The 12,877-nt window shown below is 38.1% G+C and overlaps 1 protein-coding gene across 3 annotated transcripts in view; it reads left to right on the forward strand.

Annotated features, from left to right (window-relative positions):
* The first annotated feature begins 296 nt into the window (after positions 1–296).
* LOC140162988 (phosphatidate phosphatase LPIN2-like) overlaps positions 297–12,877 on the forward strand; it is a 45,112-nt gene continuing 32,531 nt past the window's right edge. The window contains exon 1 of one of the 3 annotated variants that reach the window (XM_072186318.1): positions 297–464. The gene's annotated coding sequence lies outside the window, so the exon portion shown is untranslated. Of the gene's footprint in view, positions 465–7,293; positions 7,420–12,877 lie in introns of those variants that run through there. The other 2 variants (XM_072186320.1, XM_072186319.1) reach the window with 2 other exon arrangements.

Raw genomic sequence — 12,877 nt, forward strand, 5'->3', positions numbered from 1 at the left:
TCCGACTTTCCAATTTCTGAATTGAGTTTGGGACTTTGGCACATCCCTTTTTAAAGGTAGGGCCCTGGTTTATATTACAGTCTTTAATATAAATAAAAAATAATAATTAATTAATGATGGCGCGAAAATCCAGCATGGTCATCAGATAGGTAATTTACATGTCGCCTCATCATAACAAACCATTTCATTGGTGGAAACAGAAATAGCTAATAAATAATGCATTAACCAAAGCAAAGCTGAGTGTCACATGTCATGCACAGGCTTTGATGCTATACGCAGCTCGGTACTGGGTAGTGCTTACGTTCACCAGTTTATAATGCCTGTAGTGTGCTGCAAACATCCATGTAGTACACAAAATATTCGCGGAAATCTTCATTGACATGATCGGTGGCAATGAAGTTGCCCAAAAACTACGTGGAATTGAGCGTTTAGATGTGCAATAATCTTATCCAGCAACACCGATTGTAAGTATAATATTTCGTTAACATATATTGCAAGTTTCATGGTTATAGGATATTGTGAATGGTAAAATATATGCGATGTGTTATGACGAAGCCAGATGTCATTCGTCGTACAAAATATACACAGCACCAGTTGGTATAATCGGGCACGTAATGCGTATATCCGTATGTCATGTATGTATACAATCATGATGACAATACAACGTATTTTGCTTGCTGTATACATACAAGTTTTGCAAGTGATTTGCATTTATTTTAGAACAGACTTTTATTTCATTGACATTGATCACATATGCACATTGTTTGTCCTCTTTTAATTTCGAGCCAAACAAATGAGGTAAAATGTAGAAAATAATTACAGGTATTTCAGTCCTGCGTGCGCGTGCGGCTATAGAAAAATGATCAAATTTGTGTACATCATGGAACATACTCTTTGCGTGGCTGTGCGTAGTAAGCAGTTGTACGCAGATAGCCTCGCTAATATGGACGCGTACGTAGTCTAGCGTACGCGCGTGTAGTTAGTAGGTATGCCAGGCAAACCTTAGTTAACACATTTGCTAGTCAGCTAAATTCGCCTAGACCGGGACCAAACACAATACATATATATTTACATAGAAATTTCAATTTTTTTCAAGAACAGGTCGGTGACAAGGAAACCTACATAAATATGTTTTCTATACTTCACTTGACCCAAATATATGATTTTTTTATGGTGATGAGACACTCACACATGGAATTTTAGAGGATTTTGATAGCAGTTCCATTAAAAAAGCTGCTATCATCATGAGACTGCTGTTTTGGGGAATTTTGCTAGCAGAATCTTTTTGATGAAAGTCGATCTTTGAAAAGATGTAACTTTGCCACGGAAAGTGCTGTGACAAAAAGGTTTGAAGTTTTGTCTTTCTTTACTCAAGGGCTTTAATTTGATATATAAAATGATGCAGTTTGATGGCAAATTTAAATTCACCTGGCATACCTATAGTTAGCATGCATGATTAGTCGCGGAGTAACAAGCGTAGTTGAATGTTCCACGATGTACACAAATTTAATATTTTTTCTATAGTAATACTGATAGAATGATAGCTCGTTCACGTAGCGGTTCCGTTGTCCCACTGGCCTACAAAAACGTAAATTGCATGGCGATCGGAGTGTTATCGTCAGATCACCTTGGACTAATAGAATGAGTGTACGGTACATAAATATAGGCCAAGGCAGCTCGCCGATTGTATTAGTATTACAAACATTGATATTGTTGCACGGAGCTTCAAGCAGCTGGGGCGTATAATAAGATGTACGACGACTACCCGGCCCGGTACTTTAGTGATAAATTTATACGTCACTGAATACTGATTCAATGATGAATGAATGTACCAGTGCCAGTGGCCAGTGGCGTGCGCAGCACATTGAAAGTGGGGGGCATATTGTTCAGTTCCCCTGAATGGAGTCTGATTTAGGTGTGTAAGGTGAGGTTTACCCCGAATGACCATTAAAAGTGGGGGGCATGGGCCCCCCTGAACCCCCCCCCCCCCCTTTGCACACACCACTACCAGTGGCAGTGTTGGAAATAAGAAAATATAGGTGGTTGTCTGCCGGTAAACCAGGACGCTCCAGCCCAAGTCTCATTTTTTGGGTTGTCCGTCACATTTTTTGGTTGTCCATATTTCTTAGAACTCCCAGTTAATAGTAGTCACATACTGTACATACTTTATCCATTATTTTTATTCATGACTAGTGATTTTATGTGACCTTTTTGAAATTGTGCGTGCAGATTTTTGGTTATCCAACGGTCAACAAGTGCCAGTACAATTTTTGGTTGTCCAGTGCTAGATTTAGTTGTCCCGGGCAAACGGACAACCACTTATTTCGAATGTTACTTTTAATATTTTGTTACTATTTTGATGAAATAAGAATCACAAAATGTTCTGGTATGTATGAACGGGGTTCATTCATATATTTTCATGACTAAATTAGGGGTTCATTCATATATTTTCATGACTGAACGGTTGTTTATGCCCGAGAAGCCGCTTGTGGCCCGAGGGCATTCCAACCGTTTAGTCATGAAAATATATGAATGAACCCCGTTCATACCTAACAGAACATTTTGTGAATCTTATTTCATCAAAATAATAACAAAAATTACAAAGTAACATTATTAAAATCATGATTTTCCTTCATTTTTCCTACCGGCGATTGCACATCCGGGACACGGGCATAACGCTGTTTATGCCCGGCTTTATCAATCACGCGCCCTGTTACATAGCGTGTATGTATGAACGGTTGTTCATACATACACGCTATATAACAGCGCGTGTGATTGGTTGAGAGCTGGGCATAAACAGCGCTTATGACCGGACATCACGGATGTGAGATCACTGGGTAGGGAAAATGCAAGAAAAATCATTATTTTTCATAATGTTACTTGTAATTATTTGTTATTATTTTGATGAAATAAGAATCACAAAATGTTCTTGTATGAACGGGGTTCATTCATATTTTCATGACTAAACGGTTGTTTAAATGCCCTCGGGCCGTTGCAGCCCCTCTGGCATAAATTAGGGGTTCATTCTCGGGCATAAACATCATTTAGTCATATATGAATGAACCCCGTTCATACATACGCAACACCCTGCTTGCTGAACTTTTTGAGTTACTTGTGTTCACTGTTCAGTGGTGGCGCTACGTTTTCTTGCCCCCCAGTCTCCCCCACTTTTGAGGCAGAAACCCCCAAATTACCTAAATTTCCACTATTTGCGGCAATTTTGCGCTAAATTTGTTGATTTCCCCCCCTGAAATTCACATGTCCCCCGAAAAAAAATTCCTTGTGCCACCACTGCTTGCTTTTCAGATACAATTGCTCTGTAGTTTGAATGGGCAGAGCCCCTCATCGGGGTTCAAGGGGAAGCCCAAGCACTTTTGAAAATGAAAAGTACAATTTCAACAGTAAGTTGATGGGACTAAACTTCAAAACTAGGACAAAATAAAATGATCAACCATAAATCATGTTACCAATTCATGATTGATGACTCGATTGCAGTACTACACATGATACTAAATTCATTTAAGCACACCTCAAAAAATAAAATAAATGTAAAATAAACCATTCAAAAATCACTGAAGTTATTAAAGCAGAAAATGAGAAATCAAATACAAATTATATTGAATGTTTATGAGTGCAATGGTAAGAATATTTTCATTAGAGAAATATGGACTTTTTTTAGGCTGAAAAATGTACTATAAAATTTGTTTCTTGGGCACCCTGTATAAATCCAATCTGGTTTTCAGAAATTTGCTTCTATGCTTCATGAACTAGGTTAAAATGTCAATCGGGCAATGGACTAAAATCAAACAGGTCGAGAAAAAAACTTGCTTTGTGAAATAGAAAAAAAAATTGTAACCAGCAAGAAAATCTGGAAGAAAAGTTTGTTTGTTTTGGTATAATATTTATATAGAACTATCAGATAATAATTTTCAGAAATGAACTTTCTAAAAAAATTAACATCTGACCAGTGACCACACAAATATACAGGCTATATGCCATCCTCCAGTGCTGTGCCCCATTCACACTCAGGTATACCACATGACACCACTTTAAATGTGTGTGTACTGCGTAGGTGTGCACATCACATGATATCTGGTATGGGGCTTGTGGTGGGCTAGGCATATAACAAGGCTGCTGATTGGTCAGCCAGCATGACACACCCCCAGATATGTATGAATAAACCTATTTGTTATTGATTAGATTACACAAGAGGTGAATACCTGCATTGTGCATACAACCAAAGAAGGTCTTTGATGGAGAGCATGTTTTAGGCGAGTTACAATATGGGCGAGTTAGGTAAAGGCGAGTTAAAAAGGCGAGTTACCCCCCACAGAGTGAGGCTATTTTTAGATATTCCCATGGGTAACACTATGAAGTCCTGGTGGCGAGTTACAGTAACACTATGAAGTCCCAGTGGCGAGTTACAGTAACACTATGAAGTCCCGTGGCGAGTTACAGTAACACTATGAAGTCCCGGTGGCGAGTTACAGTAACACTATGAAGTCCTGGTGGCGAAGTTACAGTAACACTATGAAGTCCCGGTGGCGAGTTACAGTAACACTATGAAATCCTGGTGGCGAGTTACAGTAACACTATGATGAAGTCCCAACAGTGAGTTGATGGAATATTCATCGAGACTTTTATGTTTTGAATTGATAATTTGGTACGGCTAATGTTTGTGGATACATTGCCACCAAGAAAGTTAAAAAGTCGTGTGTTTTTAAAACAATTTTAGATATTTTAAATGCTTGGGAAAAGAAGATGAAACCAGCAAAGTTTTCTTGCACATGCAAGTCATGCATGCATGCAGACACATAGCTTATCTGGTTGTATAACAACCTTGACCATGCACAGCAGGAGCCCAGTGTGATATTTTCTGAAAATAACCATGTGTTTCTCAAACCACATGCCATCAGTGGCTGCAATGTATTCTGGGGTTACATTTAAACAACCTCTGAAGTATAATTATGGAACTGACATGAGTCAAAGAATACAAGTATCAATTTTTTAAATAATCAGTTTTTGAATTTTGACCAAAACTGCATTTTTGGTTCAAAATCTTGGACTTTCCGGAAATTCACAACTCGCCACATGGACTTTCCGGAAATTCACAACTCGCCTCGTGGACTTTCCGGAAATTCACAACTCGCCACATGGACTTTCCGGAAATTCACAACTCGCCAGCGTGGACTTTCCGGAAATTCACAACTCGCCATGTGGACCTTCTGAAATTCACAACTTCGCCACGTAGACTTTCCGGAAATTCACAACTCGCCGCATGGACTTTCCGGAAATTCACAACTCGCCGCATGGACTTTCCGGAAAACACTGCAGGGGGTAACTCGCCATTTTAACTCGCCTTTTTCTAACTTGCCTATTTTTTAACTCGCCAATAACCTGTTCTCTCTTTGATAGTATACAAAAGAGTTTGGGCACCATTTGGTGACAGGAAGTACTAATACTCCTTTGCATGCATGGTTGCCAAATCCGTGATTCAAATGGTAGCCCAATGGGGTGACTTTTGAAGATTTTTACTGCATATTTTTCAGGCCTAGAAATGTGACAAACCATATTTGTGCAAATATTCCTCATATAACATGAATTTGCGTAAACATTTGAGAGTTTACAGAAAAAACAAATGTGACCTGTTGTGTTACAGCAATAAGTTTTATAAAGTTGGCGAAACCAGGGGCAAGGAAATATCTCATCCAGAGATAGACTAGTTGGGGCATGATTAAAATTAGGATTCTCATAAAATTCTCCTTTGAGAAATCAAATGGATTTGGATTCACACACACTATTTTATCGCAGATTTCTAGAGCTGCTTTTTACAATTTCCTGGATCATGGGTTTGAGAGAAATTGGGCGACTTATTGATGATTTTACCTGTGATTCAGGTTGACAATTGTGCTTGTTGATAAACCCTGGTTACATAGGAAAGGATACTACACCCTTTGCAAGCTGTGGGAACCAGGTTACATCTTGGCTTGGTTTTACACCAAATGTGGGTGTTTAGTGTGTGAGTAATATAGAGAGTACAATGCAATTTAAGAGGATGTTACACTTGATTATTGTTTGTTTAGAGCTGGACAAGCGGAACCAACATATTTTTTTTTATTGATGAAGCAATCTCTGGTTTAGGGTTTAGTCACCAATCTAAAGAAATGCCTTGAAACAACAATAGCAAATCAGCGAGTTTGAAATTATGCAATATTTTGAAGAATAAATAAACATTGAATTGCTGGAAGTCAGGGGCATCGCGTCATTGGAGCAATCGATTGCAAAATAGAGAAAATCCGATAGGAAAATTGCCAAAAAATGGCTTGTGCCCCCCTCCCCCATTATGATGACCCACGCCACGCCACTGCTGGAGGTAGCCAATTCCCAGTCGATGAAAGACTAGCATTACTTCCAACAACATTATTTTGGAGACCACTTCTAAGAATGATCATGGAGTGGAAGCAGAAAATTTACAAAATTTACCTTTGATGAATGTGAAGTGATTTTTTTACATCCTGAAAATGCCTCATGACTTGCAATAAATATTTTGTACCAACAAAAAACAATATCCTCAAAACAATTGATACATAACAGTTTTAAAACCCCAAATAAATAGTTTTTACCACATTTTTTGCTTGAGTGTCAATAAAAACACAGCTTCATGAGGTTACAATGTGTAAGGTATTGTACAATCCCAGACCCAGAGTACAATTGTGCACTTTGTGCCGAGACGTGCTCACTGCTCAAGATACTACGTGCCATGTCAGAAATGTCACAAGTGACAACAATGCATTTTACTACATTCTACAATTCCTGACAATCATTAGTCAAAATGCAAACATAGTATTTTATTTTGCATTGAACTGCAATTTATAACCGTCAGAATGCCCTATGATAATGAATCTACCTGTGTATTGAGGTGTGCAAATAGTCGTTGGGAATTGCCAAGGACGTAGTAGTAAGTCACAAGACTTGGTTGGCAGTTTGCCAACTCGTCTCACAACATCGTAATCAAAACGCAGCAGAGTTCCTACGTGACTATAGACAGATTACCTGAACATGTTGAACCCTTACATTTCAAATCGGTAAATACCACACAGCATGAATGTCTTTTAGTATGTCACATACTTACATGTAGTTGGTTAAATACTGTAACATTTGAAATATGTTTTAACAAGGAACCTGAAGTCAAGTACTAGGATACCGTATGGATATTAAGGCTTTCATACAAAAAGAATTGACAGCTAGAAATAATACATCTTTCAAGTTCGATCAGCAGATAGACAGAAAATTGAACTGACGACATAATTTGGAAGCTGTGTCGGGTACTGTGCAGGACTGATTTTGCATAGCAACGGTTTGATGTACATTGTATCTACATTGTCAGGGATCATCCAGATAGATCCAGTGATTAGATTGGTATGTTTGAATTCAGTTTCATTAATCTCTTTAAAGCTGAATTTTTACTCGATCACATTTGCAGAAAGGCGATTCTCACACATTTTCAGTGTTTTCGCTGCAAGGCAAAAATGATGTCACTTCAGGGGTGGTGCAATAATTATGAGGCTGGGGTGGTAAATTTACAAACGGCTCGCAAAAATCGCTTGCTCCCCTCATGCTCGCCAAAAATTGCTTGTCCCCCCACGCCGCCCGCCAAAATTCTTTGCACCCCCTTGTGTATGCCAAAAATATTTGCATATTTAAGCGTTTCCGCACTGTTTTCCTAAGACCTTTTATAGCGTTTTATTTAAAAGGCGCATGAATGTGTGCCAAAAATCGCTGTGCCCCCCCTCTTGGCTTGCCAAAATTGCTTCCCCCCCTTCGCTCGCAAAAATTTCTTGCCCCCTCCAATTTTACCCTCCCCAGGGCTCATAATTTAATATTGCACATCCCCTTAAATTGCGAGTTGAAGAAATCTAAGCTTTTGAGCGATCTGTCGATTGACACATGAATCATGCATCAACCAGTCATTTCCAATTATATCTGGATCTGTTATTTTGCTAATTATTTAAAACTTTTTATAACTTTCAGAGATGAATTAATACAAAGCTATAGTTATAGACAGCAGTGGATTTTCTTATGTATTTTGTGGCCTTTGAATATATATTTTAACTGGTGTTTGCAATCGATATCGCTGTGATGCAAAAGCGGCGAAAATTATTAGCTAGTAATATACATGTATGTGATGTGATCAAGCAAAATCAGTCGGAACTCGGAAATATTGATTTTGAGATAGCCAAACAAAAGGAATATTTCTTTTTGTGTCCTCTTGTTTTGGAAACTCTTTAATTGCTCATATCTTTGGAACTGGTTGTTCAATTTCAATGGGATTTTCTGCAAAATCTAGCTTTGTAAATGCTTTTTACTATCCCAGAGAAACTGAAAATTTAATATTCCGAGTTCCGACTGATTTTGCTTGATCGCATCACCTATGTGTTTAAAGGGGGTGATGAAGGGCTGTATTTAAGGGTGACTATGTATAAATTGAACAATGTTTAGGCGACACAAAAACTGATACACAAGATAACATAATGATTTGTTTATGTACATAGTATATTTTGTAAATTTGCATTGATGTCTTTGCTATTGGCTAAATTATGATTCCCGTTCAGGCGTTCATGAAGTTTGTACCGGATATTTTTTTGGAAGCTATATAATGACTGTCATTGTCCTTTACTGCCCCTTTGCATAGATGGCTTGGGGTGAGTGTCCTTTCTGTGGGAGGTAAATTGCATATATTTGGCCACAATTTACACTAGGATTTGAAACTGCTCCACTTATGCATTGCGGTCACCTCACTCACATGTGATATGGCCCTGTCTGGTGTCATATGATGGTAGGTAGTAAAAAATGTTTCATCTTTGTATATTTTTGTCTTCAGCATTTTGCTACTAAATTATTGCCCCTTTGCAAGGATGTTATTGCCCCTTTGCAACTACTGCCCCTTTGTAAGGATGTTATTGACCCTTCTTTGCAACTAAGTTTAATACTGCCCCTTTGCAAGGATGTTATTGCCCCTTTGCAACTAAAGTAACTTACTGCCCCTTTGAAAGGATGTTATTGACCTTTCTTTGCAAAGTAGCTCAAAGTTACTGCCCCTTTGCAAGGATGGCTTGGGGTGATTGTCCTTTCTGTGGGAGGTAAATTGACTTCACAGAATGTGGAGCATAGGCCACCACACTTTACTTGATTAAACTCTGGCATTTTAACTGCTCTATTTTGCTGTCATATCTCGGAGAGATGTGGTGCGATACCTTTTTGTCTTCAACATTTTGCGGGGGGGGGGGGGTACTCAAGTTTGGTTTTGGTAGGGGTCTGCCGCTGAGAATTTGAAAGTGGACCCATCACTACAATGTATACCAATTCAATGTCAAGAAATTTTCTGTCAGTGAAATTTTACCCGAATTGTCTTAGTTCTTACAAATTTTCCCCCAAATTTTGGTGAAATTTCAAACAATTTGGCTAGATTGAAGCATCCATATTTATACTCATCCATATGTATTGTATACCAAAATTAGCCCTAGAGAAAGGGGTCATTTGATATATGTAGGCCTATACCAAAAGGCCGAAAATGCTACCCATGTTCAATCCAATACTTGGCGGACTTGTAACAGAACTGAACAGGTATAAAATATGTTGCCTATCAAGTACTGTTTTTGCTGAACCATGAAATGGTATCAGCCTATAAGAGTGAATGTTACTAGCTTACTTACTAGCTTACTTACTAGCTTACTTACTAAGTTACTAGCTTACTGACTAACCATTTGGTCTGAAATGGACATATCTCTAAATGCCACGAAGGTATGACCCCATGAGTGGTGTCATATGAAAGAGTAAAACATAAAGAATATAATAAAAATATTTCCAAATGCTGGAGGTCATCCAGGGTCACAGGGGTCAAAAAGGTCATTTTAACTGAAAATGCTCCGATTGAGCTGAAATTTAAATGCAATGATCCTTATGACATTCTAAACATTTAAAAAATATTTTAAGATTCATTTAAGGTCATTAAGGGGTCAATAAAGGGGTCAAAGGTCAAGTTTTCCAAAATGCTCCGATTGAGCTGAAATTTAAATGCAATGATCCTTATGACATTCTAAACATGTTGAAAATATTTTAAAATTCATTTAAGGTCATTAAGGGGCAATAAATGGGTCAAAGGTCAGTTTTCAAAATGCTTCAATTGACCTGAAATTTAAATGCAATGATCCTTATGACATTCTAAACATTTAAGAAATATTTTAAGATTCATTTAAGGTCATTAAGGGGTCATAAAGGGGTCAAAGGTCAAGTTTTCCAAAATGCTCGATTGAGCTGAAATTTAAATGCAATGATCCTTATGACATTCTAAACATGTTGAAAATATTATAAAATTCATTTAAGGTCATTAAGGGGCAATAAAGGGGTCAAAGGTCAAGTTTTCAAAATGCTTCAATTGGCCTGAAATTTAAATGCAATGATCCTTATGACATTCTTAACATGTTTTAAATATTTTAAAATACATTTAAGGTCATTATGGGGGTCATACAGAGGTCAAAAGTCAAGTTTTCAAAATGCCAGCTTCTCACGATCAAGACGGCAATTAATGAAACAGTCTTATTAAAATTAATACTATCCTGCACAGTATTGCTGCTTGATCAGATCGTCACAGTCATCCGCCTAACTTACCTCGTGCCCTTGCAAAGGGCACAGTTGCTCTAGTTTATTTTATATTCTTTACTTTTCTTCTTTCATTAACACCACTCGGGTGGTCATACCTGCATTTCGAGATTATGTCCATTACAGACTCCGGGTGACAGTGGTATAGGCCTACCACAATATACTGCTGAAGCCACATGGTTCAGCTATGGTGCGGTTATCGCTCTAGTTAAAATGAAAGAGCATTTTTGATAATTTCTTATATTTATCTATTTTAACAATTTACAATTCTTATACCTGACCTCTATGATATTAAAATTTTTGATAATAATGAGCAAGTCCAACTGAAATATGCATGAACTCGCAAAGTACACCATGATCACCTGAGGGTCTGTGTTTAGGGACGCACCATTAGATTCTCAGGGGGGCATGGGAGTTTGAGTCAGGCGGAATTTTTTATTTTTTTGCCTCCAAGAGCTCCAATTTTTTTTTTTTGCCGCCTTTGGCGGCAGTTATTTTTTTTTTTTCAATTTTATTGTATTCCTTTTCACAGAGCTGGGTAGGGGAATTTTTATTTTTTTTTGCTCATCAGTGAGGCAAAAATTTCACTAGTGGGCAAAGTTTTTTTTTTTTCTCACTAAAAGTTTTTTTTTTCAAAAACTCCCATGCCCCCTGGAAATCTAATGGTGCGCCTTACTTGAGCTGTTCACCAGAATATTTGGTCCTGTTTGCCATCAATGATAAAATTGGCATGCTGAAAGCAAAAACTCATATGGGACGCTCATGCTTTTTATATGTTGAGCCACAGAGGTGCATGTACGAGCTGTGAAAATTCATTCTGAATCCATATGCTGGCCAGGACTATGGTACCTTGTGTACATGTTCTGTACATGTGCCACAGTTGCGCTTCATTGGGTACAGTCAATTGTCAAAGTGGGCTCCCTGCAGTGTGCAGTACTGTGTGCATGTACAACTGACCTTGTTTTTGTACAAATCAGCTGATCAATTGGTATAGTATTGTTTACTGTCTTGTTCACAAGATACATAATTAAAGCGGAAATGTGGATACTGAATCATCGTAGATGACTGCATTTATCATCAGGATATAAGTTTGTTTTATTTATTGCACATTGTACAAACAGGTAAGGAATTTTATGTACCATGTACTTGAAAAAAGCTGTTTGTATACACAATGTAGGCCTATGTATTCGTGCACTGTGTGGCGGTGAACAGGGCGGTGAGCTAGTAAATGAGCACATGGATTGTTCATTGTACAGCTGTCAGAATTTGCAGTCCTGGCAATAGCAGGGTTGCAGCTGCGTTTTGGCCAGGGATGTAACAGAGCTTATAAATCCCACACTGCCCAGACTTAAAATATGGGGATTAATCAGGGATGTCAATCTTCAGGAAATTTCCTGATTTTTTAAAGGAAAATAAAAAATGAATTTGTCATTTCAGCTGACATGGATGCGCTAAGAAAAACAAAGGTGCGCGTGGGCTTAAAAGACATATCATTTTTTTTTAGCCAATAGTTACTGCATCAACAGTGAGCACACACACACAGATAGATAGATAAACAGCCAGTCACATGTTGGCTTTATGACACTGGGTAAATAATAAACAAGGTCTGACCACCAGTCATCAAGCAAGCGGCATAACATCACGCCATATTATTATCAGTGTATACATTGTAAATACCGTTGTCTGTCCAGAGTTGAACTTGAGTGGCATATCATTTGCCAGTAGATTGAGTGATCAAGGTTTCTTGCAGATGTCGGTTCATCCGTCCTGTATGGCCAATTTAGCTGGGCTGATAGAATCTGTATCTATTACCAGGGTTCTGTAAATTCCACTTTTGATTATTATTCCAGAGGTGATAACATGTTACAATACTCTTCAATAGAGTAATACGGGAGGAATATTTTACACATTTTAGAAGGGCATGGTCAGACATTTTAATTATAATATATTTGTTCTTCTCAGCTACTCTCAGAAAATGGGGAGAAAAACCAGCCAAAAATCAGGGAAAACTAATTTGAGTGGCTCAAGACGACAATTATTTTTCGACCGATTCAGCACCCCATCAATCGATAATTAATAAGCGCCTCGCCAAACAGTGCAACCATGCAAGTGGAAATCATTTTATGGAATTTTATCAGAGAAAATTTTCTCGTACATTGCAGTCCCAGTAAAAAATGCCCCTCCTTGCCTCTACAGGAGTTCTAGAGGGCTTTTCTGC

This window comes from Amphiura filiformis, chromosome 10 (assembly GCF_039555335.1).
Source record: "Amphiura filiformis chromosome 10, Afil_fr2py, whole genome shotgun sequence".
Lineage (NCBI taxonomy): Eukaryota > Metazoa > Echinodermata > Ophiuroidea > Amphilepidida > Amphiuridae > Amphiura > Amphiura filiformis.